The following is a 19,363-nucleotide window of genomic DNA, read 5'->3' as shown; positions in this document are numbered from 1 at the left end:
AAGCCTTCTGCAACCTCGTCCCATTTCGGCCCGAACATGAGGTCGGCCGTCCGCCTCGGCTAGAGGACAGGGTCTCAGCCCCAAGCCCGCGGGGTCCCGGACCGTGCCAGGGCTGTGCCGACAGCCACCTCACAATGAGCTCTGAGCCACCCCGGCGGGCTTCGGGGTTGTAGATTGGGAACGACTGCACCCACAATATCCCTTTGCCGTCCGCACCTGCGGACTCGGGCGATCACAGATAACTTGTAGCTCTCGGAACCTGCGAGGTACGGACGGTCCAAGCCCGCGCAGGGGAGATCGCGCAGCAATTCCACCTGTGCGCTCTGCCCCGCGCCCCTGGGGCGTCCCCGGCGGGGCCGGACGCTGCTTGCCTGGGAGAGCTCTGAAGAGGTCAAGACTCGAGATTCCCCGGAATCACTGACTCAGAAAGCAGCGCACACCCACTGCCTCAGCCTCCCGACAGCGTCCCCAACCTTCTCTAGCCCCCTGCTTGTCGCGTTCCTCCAGGCTGCTCTAAGCCACAAAATCGTGAAAAAGAGGGTCCACTGGGCTCTCCAGACCCACGCCTTGAGACCAGGGTTGCCTGTAAGGAAATATCTCTGGGGAGTCCCTCGGGATGGAGGGGAGGGAGGAGAGAGGAGAAAAGGAGGTAAATGCCTAAGTCAAGCAGAGCTGTCGACCGACATCTCACCCGAGCCGCCCTCCTGTGTCCTTAGTCGGTTCACGGCCACGGCCCGCCTGTGACGGAGGCCACCTAGGGCTCCAAGTCGGCCCGCCCAATCGCGGGGAGCGCAGCAAGAGCACGGAGCCTTCAAGTCCTCAAGCTCCGGAATCCCCCGCACTGACTTTCTATTTCCCTTTCATCTTGCCTTTTTCTGGTTTGTGTTGCCTTTCTTGCTCTTCTTAGCGCTGGGTGGCAGTGGGTTCGTGTAGTTTGCCCATCCCCTAGTACACGCAGCAAGCGACACAACACGCATCTCCCTGCTGTACCGCACACCCGCCCGCGCTCCCGCACGCAGCCCCCGCCCCCCAATTCCACAACCCCAAGCGCCTGCGGCAAGGACCACCTCCTTGACCAGGATCACAGTCACGGCGGCGGTGGCCTTGGCTCCGAGGAGGGCTGAGCCGGCCCAGATTCCAGAGAGAAACAGTGGGGCAATGGGAAAGGCCTGGAGGAAACTTGAATTTGGGTTGAGAGTGGTGTAGGGGGAGACTCTGAGGGCAGAGGCCCCCAGCACTGTAGCTGGGCTGCAGCTGCTCTGAGGGGACCCTGAGGCTCTGGCCCCCTCAGCGCCTGCGTAGAGGAGAGCCCACCCTTAGGAAAGCAACCTCTCTCTGGGGAAGTTCAGAGAGCCAGGTCCTGGGGTGGACCAGCAGCTCACTTTGCTCCAGACCTTTCCCGTTTACCTGCCTTGAGAGGGCTCTGAAATGTGGCACCTCGTACACTGCAGCTATTCACCCAACCTTGGGCCACAGGATCCTCCTACTGTATTTTGTTGGCAATCAAATATAATATATGCATTATACTGAAAATATATAGAAGGATATATAGAGAGAGTACACTTTCATTGATAAGCAAATAATAAGGATGATGACACAGTTAAGAAACTGCAATTAGGTGTGTGTATGTGGGGTCTTTGGGGTGGTAACCACAAGGGGATAATCATAGAATTAAATCCGTAGATCACACTAAGAACTATATTAGGCTACAATTCAGAAAGTGGACTTTTTGAGACTCTTGGCAAATGGATGGAAGAATTTTGTGCCAACAATGTAGCAGCTTTGCAGGATTTGACGGCTAAGGATTCAAGAAGTAATGCTATTATCAGATGAATTTTTATTATGACTATTATTAGTAAATGTCTAGCTGTGGCAGTACTATAAGCAACTTCTATTGACTCTACATGCTTTATTAGGCTAAACAATTATGCCAATTAAAGCTGAAAAGTAAAACTTGACCCTAAAAAGGCATGGAAGTACCAACCAACTCAGCTGACTATTTTAAAACTCTGTGAATGAGATGGGGCAGGAGTGGGGTAAAGTCCTTGGATCCCAAAATTCAGGGTGGGCTTCCTGAAAATGCTTGGTCTTCCTGTAAAAGAAAAGTGTGTTTGTTTATATAAGTGTGTTTGAGGTTGTCTGGGGGGATTGTAGGGAGAAAATAGGTCAATTTGAATATCCCTATCCTAGTTTAAGTTTAAAAGAACCCACAGAATGTGTTTGTAACTCAGCTGACTTCAGAGATAAGTGTAGGAGACTGTGCTGTGTGCTCAGTCACTCAGTCGTGTCCGACTCTTTGCGACCACACGTACTGTTGCCTGCCAGGCTCCTCTGTTTATGGGATTTCCTGGCAAGAATACTGGATGGATTGCCATTTCCTACTCCAGGGAATTTTTCCAACCCAGGGATTGAACCCATGTCTCCTGAGTCTCCTGCATTGGCAGGTGGGTTCTTTACCACTGAGCCACCTGGGAAGCCAAATGTAGGAAAGCCAGCAGTCAAATGTAGGTAAAAGTCTCTTTGGAATGAGCCCCCACAGCCTGTCAATATGGGGGGACATCTTCACATTTAAAAACCCACATTGCTCCAAACACGATCCTATCCCCTTCTTTGCCCAGATAACCCCTAACATCTGGGGTTATCTGAACTTCTATGTACTTCAGTGGCAGTTTTACATTTCTAATTTCAGAGTAGCCAACCCTCTGAGCACAGGAGGAGGGAAGCGAAGTCTCAGAGTTTTGGGGAAAACAGCAGACCACAGAGAAGGGAGGGAGGGCAGGGAACCCGCTTTCCTGGAGAAGGACCAACAGGAGACACGTCACTCTAACCCACAGCAGTGAACAAAGGTGAAGCCAGTGTAAGAGAGGAAGAAGAGGAGGCCACTTATTCTAATAAAGGAGTTGAAGAGAGAATGGGAAGGAAAAAATGAGGACAAGAATCTGTGAGCATGCCATTACGAGCCCCATAATAATCTCCATCACTGATGTCAGTCCTTGGGGCATGCCTGTGAGAGAATGCCCATGAACAACTGCCTAAATATGACCACTCAAACCCACTCTTACTCTTATCTTAATCTTTCTTTAGTTTACTCAGTAGGATCAAGAGACTGACAGAAACACTTTGTCACACCGTCTCCTTGAGGGACCTGGTTTTCTTCTTTTAACTTTGTATTGGAGTTGAGTTGGCATTTTACAATGTGAGCCTGTGTTGTGTTCCTCAGTGGACTTCTGTATATCAAAACCATCTGTATTCCCCTGGTGACCCCCTGGTTTATTCCCTGTCTCCTGTTCCCATTTTGTCTACCTTCGGTTCACTCAGCAGATGTGGGGACTGCTTTCCTTAAAAGGTATCAGAGCAAGGGTACTGACCGCACACCCCAAAGCTCAGCAGGGCCACATGGCGATCATGGGGACGGTAGTGTGTGTTTTGTGTGGAACAAAGGAAGCAGGTCATTTTCCCTTGGAAATGCATTTTCATATAGTGTGTTCTAAGTCTCTGAAACTGTCCCAAGCACTTCACATGTATGATATCATCTTTCTGTCAGGGCTTTATCCCCAGCGTTTAAAAGAGTGTCTGTCTTCTAGGAGTTTATTAACTATTTGTTGAATGAGTGAATTGATGAACCAGTTTCTTATTGTATCACAGCCACAATCCTATGAATTAGATGTTAGTGTCCCCATTTTACAAATGAGGAAACTGGCTTTCAGAGGGGTCAGGTAATGACCCAAGATCACACAGCTAGTAAGTCGCAGTCCCTGGATTCAAACAAGGGCTGTTGGACTCTAGTCTTTGGACTCATGTTGGAATCCAGGCTTTGTCTTACTCTGTGGAGATACAGTGTACATGTTCCCCTATGTTTGAGGAAATCACAACTCTGGTGTTTAGAGTCCAACAGTGTTCTCCCCACTCCTTCAGTTAAACTGTGTATTCTGGTTGTATTCCCTAAAGCCTAAGCAAGAAAGATTCATTGCCAACTAGATTCTTCTGTTGGCATAACCTGCTTGACCCAGTGATTGCCTCTGGCAGAGGAAAGTAAGGGCACAGAAATTACCTGGTATTTTGGCAGATGCTATTTTCACCTGTAGCAACACCAAGATTTCCTTTTGTCTGGTGCAGGAGGATGAAAGAGTTTTTGATAGTACCCAATTCAACTCACCTTAAGTGTTGAAGTGAGTAAAGAGGTTTTCCATTGTGATGCAGTTAACCAAGAACTGCCTCATAGTATACACATTCCCACTTTCCTCTAGTTGTCTCTCCACATGAGTTCCTCTTTCTTTATATTAAGATTGTTTGTGCTTGAAGTTCTGAGTTTGAATGGCAGGTTTTGATTTTAGTTAAAACTGATCATCCACCTTTGCTTTGAAAAGCATAGTGTGACTTTGTGAACATATGATTAGCAAAGTGTGTGAGGCTTGTTCTGACTGGTTTGCCTCCTTCTACACTTGATATATTCTTGTCTTTATTTCATTTCCCTTTTTCTGCACACATGTTCAAGCTCCTTCTTTTATACTGTGACCTAAATATACAGTCATCTTAACTGGTGCTGTTACCATGGTAATGTTTCATGGTAGATAAGGGTACACACTAAAAAATCAGTCTCTTTCATTAGCAATGGAATTCCTTCTTTGTTTTTCGCCCCCCTCTCCCCAATCCAAGCTTTCACTGAATGGCGCCCTCTGGTGTCCGGTAACAGGAAGCACACTACTGTGGATTGGGCAAGAAACATTTTTTAAAATTGAGAGAATTTTTGTTTCAATAATTTGAGGTGGACAAAAGCAAGAAAGACTCTTATTAATTAGTATGTTTCTAAGTAAAAATATTAGTATAAAACATTCATTGCCTGAACATATTAAATACTGTTTGCTGTGTAGAGTTCTAGAAAGTTATGGGAAATGGATATTTATGATCCTTACGTGTTTAACATTATTGTGAAAAATTTTCTGTGGGATTTACAAAGAGAGTTTTGTTATGGGAGATATTGAGATATCTCTGGATGAGATATCTAAGCTAATGGATTGTTTCGTATGTTTAAGTCTTTAAAATTTCAAAATGGAAGTGTTCTGTCTTTAGAATGGGAACATTGTTTTTGCTGGATAGGATACATAATAGTGTTGATGATGATGATGATGATAAAATAATATTTGCATGTGTAATTTGTTGTTTTGTTATTGGAGAAACTTGAAAGTTTTGCTCTTTATTATTGTGTGAATATATAATATGCATATTATTATTATTTACAAATCACATGACACATTAGAAGTAAGGTTGACATGCTAGAAGTATCTTCTTTCTTCCTCACTCCAGTTCCACTGTCACCATCTGAGTCATCAAATCAAACATCTCTTAGATTTGTCTGGACTTCATCCTCTCTTCTCCATCCACACATCTTTTTTAGATCCTCAGCGTCTCTTACTTGAACTGTCACCAGAGCCTTGTGTTTCTATGGTCTCCCACCTTCAGTCTTTCTCTAGTACAATCTATGCCTCGCATTGCTGGAATAACCTTTCTAAAATGCAAATCTGAACATGTTATTCTCTTGTTAAAAATTCTTCACTGTCTCAACTGTCTAGGATAAACTAAAAATCAAATCCACATGAGATCTTCCATAGATGACCAAAGCCTTTATTCAAAGCTCTGTTAGCCACTTCTCCATTCCCCTTCTACACAAGGAAATAATACATATATATAAATAGCTTAGTGTAATGACTGACATAGAGTAAATGCAAAGTAAATATTGGTCAAATTTGTTTTCTCTTCATTCTTCTCTTTTTCCTCCTTCTCTTCATTTAATTTACTATTAGTATAAAACTAATAAGCAGTAATAAATATAATACTTAAACTAGTCATTTCCCTAACTAATAATAATAGGTAAGAAAAGCTATGGTGTGGCAGATATTTTGCCGAATATTTAGCATCCTATAATTTCATTTAATTTCTCACAATCAGGTACATTGCTGTATGGGATTGGCAGAATTGTTTTCTTGGATATTAAAATGAACTGTTTATAGAATGGTTAGCCTGCAAGAGTTGTAGGCAAGTTGAATGATTTTTACCTGGTACTGGTAATGGGGCACTAACCAGAATTTGTTAGGAATGCTGATAATGTCTGTATTGAGAACAGAGGCCATATTTGCATACATGACAGTGATATACATTTCAACTGTGTTAGAATCAGAGCTTTACAGAGCATTATTTTTCCCCAATGTTTTGAGTAGATAATAGGTAACTCTATTAATATGCATAATCCCCCATTCCATTTTATTGTATCAAGGAAATTATAGGCATCTCCATAGGTCAAATAACTAGTTTAGAGTCAAATTTCCAACCCGTGGCTAATGTGCAGCAAAAACAAAACTGAAGATCTATGTTTTTAAGATCAGTGAAAATAAACAGCAAACTGTGTGGAAGCAGAGCATTATTTTGAAGTCATCTGGATTTACAGGGTTCAGTAGAGCAGGACTTCTTGTTTCTGAAGTTGAGGCTCCTAGATCCCTTCGAATGTTTATCTCATGGAAGAAATGGATCTTTTTCAGCAGTCCACATTCATCATCAACCAGATTCTGAATTATTTGAATCAAATCACCTCTGTCTTCTAAGAAGTCTTTCAAAGAGTTTCATTCACTGGTTGAGTCCTTGAAATACCCTATTCTTCTTGAAGAGATTCTGGGTCGGCAGATTTGGGGCCAGACCCAAGAATCTGTGTGTTTAGCACCTCATGTGATACTGAGGTGGGTAAACACAGGACTACATTTTAAAATAAGATCATATGGAAGAACTGGCATCTAAAGGGCAATGGAGAAGTACAAAGATTGGATAACCAACCCAAATGCTGCTACCAATATCATCAAGAGTCTTCCTTGTATGAGCCACTGAGACTGAGAGCTTGTTTGTGGTCAGAGACCATTCGATCTTTCAGTTACATGTGATGAGTAACAACTCAGGAGAATATCCAAAGATAAAGATGATTCTCTTCTATGTCATATGACTCTGACACTTATTTGTCTAGATGGAGTATAGTTCTTACGTATACCTTATGTCCACAGAGTTAAATCAGTCCTGGTTATTGAAGAAATAAGCACTTGATATCTTTCCATTTTCTCTGTCCAAAATTACTCATTCTCTCTGATACTTCCTTGGGAAGATGTTTTCATGGTTCCAGAGCTGCTCTGTGCACTCTCTTATCTGGGGTTCTGTCTAGATTTCTGTTACTAATCTAGCAGACCAAGCACCTGGCCCTCTTCCCCTTCCTCTCTTGGAGCTCTAATGGAGGAGTTCTAGTGGAGGACAGTGGAGAAATTGTCACAAATGTTAATGGGGATACATTTCACTGTTACTGTTACAAAATGTTGGTGCACTGTAATGAACCCCAGTAGCCGACTGATATAAAACCTCCTCCAGGAAAGGAATGTTATGGTGGTTTTTCCCGATGTTATTGCTCACCATCGGTCCTGAAGTTGTCTTCCACTTTAATAAGCAAAGAATCGCCTTCCCCTACCTCATCAACTATGCCAAGTCAGTAAACAAGATGAAATAATATTGGAAGAAAAGCCTATAATTTCTTTATTATTTAATTAACTACTAAGGAACTCTTTAGAAGGAATGCGATGAGAAGCTAAAGAATTACCTAAAGGCTAATTTTTCCTACTCTCTATAAAAGCTAAGCATGGAATAATTTGATTGTCAAGAGAAGAACATAAATTTCATACAATTTCATATTGTTGAACATAATGAAGATTTTCTAATACTCTGCTCTGCTACCATATAGCCAGAATAAAAATAGGAAATGATAGGGAAACTCTATTTAATTGTATTCTTTGGAGAGCATCAGGACATTTGGTTTCATTTTAGGAAGAAAATAAAGAGCAGCCCCAAAGGCAAAGTGCTTCCCAAATCTGCCTGCTGTTTTCTTGCTTCATCCTCAAAATTACTTTGCTACCAGATTTTATCAGTGGTGTGGGCCGTTTTGTCTTCACATGTAAGCTTAAAATTATAGACTTTTCTCTCCTTTTATATTGTGTCCTGGGAGTACTGAAGGCAGGGAGAACAGTGGACGATGTAGGTTTAGCTTCTGTTGTCTCTGGCTGATGGGTGCCAAGCAAGGGATCACACTTTTGCATTTACTTTAAAGTGAGCATGACTGGATATTTTTCATGACTGAATGTTTCCATGTTAGGGAAAATTTCAGAATTTTGAATGAGATACTCTTCTGTGACAACAATAAAGACAATCAGATCAGATCAGTCGCTCAGTCGTGTCCGACTCTTTGCGACCCCATGAATCGCAGCATGCCAGGCCTCCCTGTCCATCACCAACTCCCAGAGTTCACTCAGACTCATGTCCATCGAGTCAGTGATGCCATCCAGCCATCTCATCCTCTGTCATCCCCTTCTCCTCTTGCCCCCAATCCCTCCCAGCATCAGAGTCTTTTCCAGCATGTCAACTCTTCGCATGAGGTGGCCAAAGTACTGATTTCATTCCTTCCAAAGAAATCCCAGGGCTGATCTCCTTCAGAATGGACTGGTTGGATCTCCTTGCAGTCCAAGGGACTCTCAAGAGTCTTCTCCAACACCACAGTTCAAAAGCATCAATTCTTCGGTGCTCAGCCTTCTTCACAGTCAACTCTCACATCCATACATGACCACAGGAAAAACCATAGCCTTGACTAGATGAACCTTTGTTGGCAAAGAAATGTCTCTGCTTTTGAATATGCTATCTAGGTTGGTCATAACTTTCCTTCCAAGGAGTAAGCGTCTTTTAATTTCATGGCTGCAGTCACCATCTGCAGTGATTTTGGAGCCCAGAAAAATAAAGTCTGACACTGTTTCCACTGTTTCCCCATCTATTTCCCATGAAGTGATGGGACCAGATGCCATGATCTTCGTTTTCTGAATAAAGACAATAAAAACAGTGAAATCATAGCCACTCTTTCTTGAGTGTCTACCACAGTTTAGACCCTGTGCCATTTTCTTTATGTATACTATTCCTATAGCTTACACCAATCCAATGCGATAGAGGGTTGTTTTTTCTTTCTAAGTAAGTGCAGAAATTCTTGCCAGTGGACACAAAATAACTTGTTAAGACTTAAGAGTAAGTTCATTGCTTTGGGCATCAGTCTCACATCTAAAATCAAAGATGAGTATTAAATTTTTGTTTGTTTGTTTATTTTGTTTTACTACCATAAGGAGTTTCTTTAAAAGAATATCCAATTGTATTATTTGCCATCTAATTCTGATAAAGTCAAGGAAAAAGAGGGAAGAAAAGGGGGCACATCACACTGACTTAAGAATATGGAAACATGAAAACACAGTTTATACTTGAGGAATCAGTCTTAGATATATTTAGAATCTACCTTGGCCACTCACCTCCTGGTTTAGTCTGATAGTAGGCTTCATGTTTGAAGATGCTTTATCCTTCTTAGCCCCCTGGGAGCTCTCTCTAGGTACAGAGGGGACAAGAGTCTTAATATAGCTTCTAGGTATGGAATTGCCAAGACATAAAACATGACTCTGTGAGTATTTATAAAACATATACAAATATATATAGGAACACTTTTGTTGACTATGAAAACACTATGTGTTGTTAAAATATTATTTGATCTTCTGTTTCCTATTGTGCTACCTATTCCTTTTCTTTGCAAGACAATTGCTATGACTTAACATTAACCTCCACGTTGCATATGTAAAAGGCCAAAGCAGCTAATTATTCTGAGGGATAAAGCATCAGTGGATTAATTCTATTCCTGTTTACATGCCCACTGTCAACTCTTAACTATTTGTTTGTGTGTCCTAAGTCTCCAGGAATCATTAGTGTCTATTGGTAAATGATAATACCAGCTAATTTTTTTTACAATTAATTGAAATTTCACACTCTTACATTTCAATATCAGTCAATATTTTTACATACTGACACTTTTAATCAAGGAGTATCTTTCACAAGGGAGCAACAGCAAGGCCCTCATTAATTAAAGTGATAATTATTCTCCCTTGCAGTTAGTTACATAACACATTCTTCAAGAAATTCACATCCTTAGCATTCCTCTTTAAACCTCTCTCATTTAAAAGAAGATTCCTTGGCTTCTATCTCTGTAGGAATTTACTAAAAATTCACATTACTTTTATTTTCGAGAAGTGATATAGAAAGGAGGTCATATTTATTTTCCAGCGTTTCCATATTCAAACAAAATAAAATGACATCGTTTCTATCATTTAAGTGTTCAGATCGAATCTCAGGAGTCATTTTCAAGGGAGAAGGATGTTGTCAAATGTCTCCCCTTTGATGTTCACCGGCTTATTTTAGCTTCTGTATCGCAATGCGAATTCCCATGATCCACTTCTCTTGGATCATTCTTTGGTTTCTCAACCCTCAGCTGCTTAATTGCTCCTGCCTCTCGGCAGCTTTTTCAGTACACAAAAGTTTGTGACATTTCCCCCTCTGATTCAGTCCCGTGGTTTTAGAAGATATTGAATCTAGAGTGTAGGCTCTAACTGGCAGCCCTGCTGTCTTCTCCTTTATTAGGTATTGCTCCAGTTCTTATATTTTGGCACCTTATGGTGTGAGATGCACTTTTAGAAATATTCGATGGTGACTGTTAGCTGATTTCCCTAATACTTAGGAACAGCAGATCATTGAAATCACTGTGCCATATACTGGCCAGAGTTTCTAAAGGTCATTTTCTGCATTTGCTTCTTTTAATTAAATTAGAGTTGGTTATTCATCCCAGTTGCTGGAAATATTTGACTACTTTAAAAAATTTTTTCTCCCAAACTCCATGTGCTCTTATTTTAATTTCCCAATAAATTGAATATGAGATGATATCAATAGATCAGTTATCTAAAATTCAAAATGATTTTTCATTACTCTGTATAATTACTGAAAGATAACTTCCTTGCTGCTCGTCTTTGTGTGTGTGTGTGTGTGTGTGTGTGTTAAAAAGAAGTTTTAGGTTCACAGCAGAACTGACTAGAAAGTACAATGAATTCTCGTATGCTTCCTGCCCGCATACAGGGATGGCTTCTTCCACAGTCGACATCAGCCACTAGAGAGGGGCCCTGGTTACAATGGATGAACTCACAGTTCCTAGTTTACAGTAGGGTTCACTCTTGGTGTTGTATTTTCCAAGAGTTTTGACAAATGTAAAGGTAATAACATGTATCCACCAATATAGTATCATAAAGGGTAATTTCATTGCCCCACAAAATCCTCTGTGCTCCCCCTTATGTACACCTCTTTCCCTCCTAATCGGGCACAGCCACTGATCCTTTTACTGTCTCCAGAGTTTTGCATTTTCCAGAATGTTATACAGCTGGAATCATATAGTATGTAGACTCTTCAGATTGGCTTCTTAAACTTAGTAATATGCATTTATGTTTCCTTCATGTTTTTTCTTAGCTTGATGGCTCATTCAATACTTGCCATCTTGTGGTTTTTATTTAACTATTTTTATTTCTCATTATTATATTTTTCACTGTATATATTGGAATCTCACTATTTATATAGATAGTTATATATCTATATCTATCTATATATATGTATATAGTAAATCAGACAACAAAAATATTTTGCCTCTTTGCTGAAAGACTTAGATAGTGTGTTTATCCAGTGTGGGCAACTCTTCAGCTCCTTGGAGTCTGTAATTATGAGAAGATGAAGAATGGACATTGCAAATCTTTTTTTTTTTTTCTGTTTCTCTTTTCCAAGATCTTCCAAGTCTCAGCAGATCACTTATAATGAAGCTAAGAATAAAACCTGAGAACTTACCTAAGATACTTTTACTGACCTTTAAATGGAGCATAAACTTAACTTGTTTTATCAGTAGCAGACAGAGTATTCTTAATTTATTTGAAAAGTAAGACAAATCCTAAGAGGCTTTTAAAATTTGACTTTTAGTATCTCTGCTTGGGCTCACTCTTTGGCTTAAACATGTACCTTCTATTCAAGTCCTTTACACAATGAATGAAGTTGTCATTGATATTCTCTGGTTTCATAAGAAGAGACACACTCCATAAAGGGAAGATGTGCATTTTGTGGTTTTTAAAGTTTTGCTCAGCATCTTATGCCTAGTTCTATGCTTGACACATAGCAGAAGTCAATAAATATTTTTAATGATGATTTTATGCCCTTAGTCTGCTTTCTGTTGTTCAGTCACTAAGTCGTGTCCAACTCTTTGCAACCCCATGGACTGTAGCACACTAGGCTTCCCTGTCCTTCACTATCTCCTGGAGTTTGCTCAAACATCATTGAGTCAATGATGCTATCCAACCATCTTTTCCTCTGTTGCCTCTGCTGAACATCCAAAATTTCTTACTACCCTAATCTTCTATTGGTTTCATAACAAGAAGTCACCATTTTCTGAAATAGCTCAAAGAAATTCTCTTTCTAGGTAAAATTTTTCTTTCAAAATAACCCTTTTCTTCTGATAAGTTTTCCCACTTTTGAAACCAACACTTCGTCTAAGCTTGAGCAAAATTTTCTGTGGGGTACCTTTGTAGGTATATGGTATTATTATTACTTTGTTTAAGCTGAATGTAATTAATAACCATCACATGAACTTTTAAAGTAACTCATTTTGATTGTTATTATATGTAGGGTATGTTGAAACAAATTTTAGTTAGCACAGATCACATAGGATTTAAATATACCACTTTTTTTTTCATACTAGGATGGACTTTCAATACATCAAAAACAATGGACTCTATTTCATTCCATCTACAAGATAATATGGAGAATTATCTAAAAAGATGGAGAATGATTTACATCATGAAATGGAGTAACATTCTGCATACCTTGCCATACTATGTAGTCTTAGTCTTATGCATAGAATTGGAATAAGAATTTATTTGTTCTTTTATTCATTAATTCAACAAATATTTACTTAGCACTTACTTTATGCAAATCACATTGCTTTGCTATCCCTAGCTATCCCTCCTACCTGACCCCTGTCTATCATCCTGCAGAAATATTCCTGGGGAAGTGGAGATACTATACTCACATGCCCAATTTCACCCCCTTCTTTACTCAGGCTTAGCATTCTGTCATAATAGCACTCTGCAGCCTTGTTAGTTATAGTGGATCTGTGCTCTTCGGCAGCCAGAAACTTCCACTGGCCTTCACTATTGACTAGAGAGCTTAGAAAGAAAAGGTTTTAACCTTTTTCTCTAACTTGAGGTTCCAGTATCTCACAAAAGATATACTCCACTGTCAGGCAGTATAAAATAGTGGTTAAGAATTTGCATTTTGGATACCATTGTATTGTTGCCAGTTTGTCTTTAATTCCTTTGACTTCACAGAGTCAAGTCTTTAGTGAAGTGTTCAAAATTATATAGTCTTATGCACTTATTTTACAGTTAAGGAAAGTGAGCAAGAAATGGAAGTGAGTTGCCCTGTCGGTGACGATGATTTAAGGTGACAGAGCCAGGACTGGGGCCTGAACGTCTTGATACCCGTGCATTTTCAGTTGCATTACCCCATCATGTCTACCCCTATGAAATGCTCTATATGATTATTCTTAATTCTTGAGTTTCTTTCTAAAAAAAAAATCTTGAGCTATACAACCCCCTTGCTAGTCTTTTTTAGTTCTGTGGGACTTCTGAATCTTTTTTCCATCTCCCCTCTTCTGTTTCCCTGATGTTTTCAAAGTGGAGCTTCCCTGGTGGCTCAGATGTAAAGAGTCTGCCTGCAATGCAGGAGACATGGGTGTTTTGGGTAGGGAAGATCTCCTGGAGAAGGGAAGGGCTACCCACTCCAGTATTCTTGCCTAGAGAATTCCACGGACTGAGGATCCTGGCAGGCTACAGTCCATGGGGTCACAAAGAGTTGGACATGACTCCGTGACTAACACTTTCTCATGATTTAGTGGTAACATTTTGTTGGAAATGCTGAGGTTTAAGTAAGAGTGAAAATCAAAACTTTAACAACAGGTTATGACATGGGGGTCAACCTTTCATAATACAGATTGATCATTTTGTCGTTCTTCTGGGTTCTTGCTGCGAATCAACCCTGATTCAGTGAGATACTACAATCTTGCAAGAATCAACTATTCTGCTTTCCAGAAGCTTTGGAAATTTCATCTATTCATTTTTGCTACTGGAACAGCATATAAATAGAGTTTTCATTAATCCTTTCAGTTATCTATTTGGACCAGTATTTTTTTTTAAATAATGTTGATGCTCATCAAAAGATATCAACTCAACCTTTTAACTTGACATAATAAAAGATAATTGAAAACAAGTTCTGCAATGTTTTTTTCCATGGAGATATATGACAAATGCTAAAAGCAGAGAGAAATATGATGGATGAAGCCTTTTATAAATGTCACCAATGGTGGTGGTTTAGTCACCAAGTTGTGTCCAACTCTTGTGACCCCATGGGCTGAAGCCTGCCAGCCTCCTCTGTCCGTGGGATTCTCCAGGCAAGAATACTGGAGTGGGTTGCCATTTCGTTCTCCAAAATGACACCAAAATCTACCTCTTTATTCTGTTTCTCCACTTCATGAGGTCATTAAGAAACTTTGTTGTTATATCTACTTCCAAATTGGCAAAAATTGTCCATCTTTAGTGTAAAAAAAGAGACAAATTGGAAAGCTGTAGTTTGATGTCATCTCTCCTAATTCTGTCCATGTACTTTTCTTCCAAATAGCAGATTACTTCATCCTGAAGTCTTGATAACCATAAATGTAATCAACTTGGCCACAAATATTTTCAAAATGAAATGCCCATTTTTTTGGTTGTCTTTTTGCTTTGTTTTATATCAGAGTAAAATGGAGAGGAGAAGCAGTTGGCGATAAATTGAAAATTGGTGTTGTCTGGGACACTGGGTATTTCATGGTCCAGAGAAATTCACAACGAGGTGACAGAATGCTCTCTCAGACCACTGTCACTTACACCAGAACGTGATGTGCTCCTGGGGAATGTTGGGAGGGCACTTGCAGAGCTATTTTAAGAGGTGTTTGAAACTGTGAAAGCACAAGAAAGTTACAGGAGAACATGTCAGAGCCTTGTTTGTAAATACTGTGTTCTCTTTATGGGTTACTGAGTAGCAAAAATCAAAAGAGTGTTTTTGCCAAGAAATAAAGCTGCTTATCTTGCCTCACTAGCAGAGAATTCCACATAAATGATGACCTTAAATTAAATGGAACATCTTAACAAAAACCTCAGGAAGTCGTTTTGTGTTTTATCAATATGTTTCTCCAGTGTGAACTCCCAAGTAGTTGGTACTAGTAAGATTAATCACATCAGAAGACGGATGAGACTTTGTTCTCAGAGAAATTGTATTTGAGGAGACCGAAAGCTAATTTGCCTCCAATTTTAGAAAATGTTTCATTCATCTTCATATAGATTCAAAGAAAAAGATTTAGATAGGGATGGCAATCCTTCTTTGGCAGATTGCACCTCTTTAATGATGGAGGAAAGGGAGAATCAGATTGGACTCCACTGCTTTCTACCTTTGTCTGTGGAACCCCTGTGGATTTCAGAGAGGGCTGGAATACAGCTTGCTGAAACAGATGAACATGACTGGGAATTCCCTTTGACTCCATCCTTCTCAGGAAAAAAAATCCCAAATCCAAGGAGATATATATGCTTAGTCACTCAGTTGTGTCCGACTCTTTGTGACCCCAGGAATTGTAGCCCACCAGGTTCCTCTGTCCATGGGGATTCTCCAGGCAAGAATACTGCAGTGGGTTGTCATGCCCTCCGCCAGAGGATCTTCCCAAACCAGGGGTTGAACCCAGGTCTTCCACACTGCAGGTGGATTCTTTATGGTCTGAGCCACCAGGGAAGCCCATGTGTGTGTGTGTGTGTGTGTGTGTGTGTGTGTGTATGTATATGTACATATGTATGTATTCATATAAAGGGAACATTATTCATATTTCAAACTGAGGAAAAAATATGTTACTCATGTCAGTATCACTTTCATTCTATATTTAGAGCTTACTTTTCTATCGTCCTCCCATATTATCAGTTATTATATGGAAAGTGCATGTAAGTGCTGTGTAAGGGACAGATACTGATACAGTGGTGAGCACTGTGTACTTAGTCATGTCCAATGTTTGGCAACCAGTGGACTGTAGCTCACCAGGCTCCTCTCAAGAATACTGGAGTGGGTTGCCATTTCCTCCTCCAGGGGATCTTCCCAACGCAGTGATCGAACTCATGTCTCTTGCATCCCCTGTATTGGCAGGCAGATTCTTTTACCACTGCGCCACCTGGGAAGCCCCTGATACAGTGGTAATACTTGCTTATTCATTTGTTCTTCAACATTACTGTAAAATTAGGGACAACCAGATACTCTGTTGGCCATCTAGGATGCAAAGATGAATAACCATAATCCTAGCCCTGACGAATTTTCCTTGGAGATGTGGTGAAGAATACATGATATATAGGTGCTATGATAGAGGTGTTAAGACTCCTGCAACAATAGAGGAGAAGGGTGGGACTAACTCAACTGAAGTTTGGGTTAACAGGCCGTTTAAAAAGTAAGAGGTTTTTTCTGGATTGATGGGGCATGTCTTTGTCAGCTCGGACTCCTGGAACAAATATATGTCATAGACTAGATGGCTTCAACAACAAACATTGTAATTGAGCACTGATTGTATATAAAGTATTTTGAACATATACATTTATATAAAATGATTCTAAATATGTGTATGTAAGGTATGAAGAGAATAACTATACTCTAGCTTATCAAGCAATGACTATCACAACAGAATAAAAAAAAGTATCAAAATAAGTGAAGTACGCATTGGGAGGTCAGAAAAAAAATAGTGTGGATTTGAGCAAATGATCCCTTTTATTTGCGTGTTGCTTTAGAGTTCCCAAAGCTCGTCATTGCATTGTTTTAGAGCATGGGTTTGGTGCCAAGTACAGCCTCTATCTGTTTCTGTATGGCCTCTAGCCAAGAATGATTTTTGAATTGTTAAAGAGTTGTTTAAAAGAGCAGAAACATAAGCAACAGAAACCAAATGTGGCTTCCCATGTCTCTAATACTTAGTGTCTGGCACTTTACAAAAAAGTCCCTTCTTTTAGAAGAAGCTTCACAGACACTTATATTGCTTCTCAAAGTGTAACTACTATACTTCCACTTAGTTGGAAAAGGCAAAATGGCTGAAGCCTAAGAACCTAACATCATGTAGTTTGCGTTAAGGGAACTCGATTTGTTGTAGTGGTTCTAACTGATAAATTCTGTATTCCATTATCCCATGTATATGCATGTAGTGGATCAGATCTCTGAGCTTGTCTTTTAGAACTCATCCCACCTCTTCATCTTTGTGCTTGACTCCTACTCTCTTGAAGTCATATTTGTGGGTTATTTAATGATAATCTAAAATAAACAATACTGTTTAAAAAACACTTTTCAATTTACAATGAATTAAATCCATCACCTCATTCATTTCCTTAAAACACTAAAAGGGGGATAATTACAAATTGAGAAACTTCAAAATTAGCAATCTCAGATGATTTGTCTAGGGTGATACAGCTTGGATGAGAGTTCAGAAAGCCCAGCTGTCTTCGGGGTGTGTTTTCCATCCTTCCTCACAGAAAACCCACTACACCATTGCCAGAAATGCCCTTGAGTGTACAAAAGTCAATTGGGAACTTGGTTGTGGTAAATCCTCTAGATGGATTATGTGATAAATCCTATAGAAACATAAATTAAGAATGATGGGTCCATCCTTTTCTCTTGAATTACCTCACCTTCAAAAAACAGAGAATTTGTTACAGAATTCAGAACCCCTCTAACCCTGCCTCACAGGAAGAATTCTGTCTCCTTCCTGAGGAAACCAAGAGTCCACTCAGGGAAGATGAGGAAGTCTCTGATGCTTGATCTCTGTGAAGCTCCTCTTTGTGAGATACTTTGGAATATAGCTTTTAAATTTTACCCGGAAACATCTCATTATGACTGTCTCTATGATACATTAGAAGACATAGATGTAGAGAAAAGTTCTGTGTCCTGAGAGGCACTTGGATGGCCTTTTTTGATTCACAGAGACAACCTTAGCTGGAGAGTCTATGGAAAGGGAATTTGAGGTAATGATACCTATAGGATTTTTGAATCCTCTGGGGGGAACATAAGGTTCCCCCTGGGAGTCCTAAGGAGCACTCTCCGGATATACTACAGTTACCTCAGGGACAGATTAAGAAGATGAACAGTTGTAGCTCTCTTTCTTCCTTGGGTTTCCCAGGTGGTGCTAGTGGTAAGAAATCCCCCTGCCAGTGCAGGAGATGCAGTAGACTTGGGTTCAAATCCTGGGTCAGAAAGATCCCTGGAGTGGGGAATGACAACCCACTCCAGCATTCTTGCCTGGAAAATCCCATGGACAAAGGAGCCTGGCAGGACTACAGTCCGTGGGATCACAAAAGAATCAGAGAAGACTGAGCACTTACTCTTCTTCCTTACCCTGGCTCTGCTGGGTGTGTTGCTTTGCCTTGCTGTATTTAAACCCTCTTCCCATGATGTCTGATAAATGTATACATTCATGTACTGGGGAAAGGAGAGATGTGAGAATCTCTGAGAACCTTCCTGGTTTAATCCTTGCTTCAGCCTAAAGCAAACAGTAGACCTCTGGTGTTGGAAGCTATGGGAATTTAGTGAGAAATATTTTAGCAGGTTTTCAGAAAGAAATTACATAGATGAGTAAGAATAACATTTTTCAAATCACACCAATCATCAGCCCTCAATCCTCAGGGCAAAAGCCTTGTCTACTAGGGAATGAATTTTGAGAAATGAGGGATTAGCATTTCCTGGTCAGACTGTTTGTTGATGAGCCGCTTGCCTCACAGTTTTCCTTAGTTTAACTTGGGGCTAGGATCTGTTTTATTTCCTCCAATGGGAAAATCATAAGAATAGTTATTCCTGTTAATAAAGTGACTTGGGAGCTTCAAAGAAATGTTAGTGTGATTATTCCAATTTAAAGTGATGACCTATTCAAAAAAGAACTTTTTTGTCTCATGGCCCAATTTGTCTGTCCTCATTTCCTTCAGAAGTATTGATCTTGAATACTGTTACAATATTCAGTGCTAGTGGCTGGATGTATTCCGAGGAGACTAGCTGATGGTGTGAGATTGAATGCCCAGCCATTGTCGAGTGCTAGCCCTTTGCAGGTAACTTTGAGTGCACAGGGGAACCCCTTCTTTTCATGCAGAGATGATGACTTTGGAGCATGTCTAGTTCTTCTAGAGCTAAGGAAGAGAATAAGCATTACATGCCTGTTTAACATGTATTGCCTTCACATTTTTATTTTTGCTTCTATTGTTATGTTTATAATCCTGTGTATACGCTATGTGCTCAGTCAATCAGTCATGTCCTATCTTTGTGACCCCATGTATTGTAGCCCTCTGGGCTCCTCCGTCCATGGGATTTTCCCAGC

The 19,363-nt window shown here is 40.3% G+C and overlaps 1 protein-coding gene across 1 annotated transcript in view; it reads left to right on the top strand.

Moving 5' to 3' along the window:
- CHRM2 (cholinergic receptor, muscarinic 2) overlaps window positions 1-19,363 on the top strand; it is a 165,169-nt gene that overhangs the window by 867 nt on the left and 144,939 nt on the right. The window lies entirely within an intron of this gene.

This window comes from Bison bison, unplaced genomic scaffold (assembly GCF_000754665.1).
Source record: "Bison bison bison isolate TAMUID 2011002044 unplaced genomic scaffold, Bison_UMD1.0 scf7180017864530, whole genome shotgun sequence".
Classification (NCBI taxonomy): Eukaryota; Metazoa; Chordata; class Mammalia; order Artiodactyla; family Bovidae; genus Bison; species Bison bison.
Note: the sequence above shows the minus strand (reverse complement) of the source record. Positions and strands in the feature narration are given on the sequence as shown.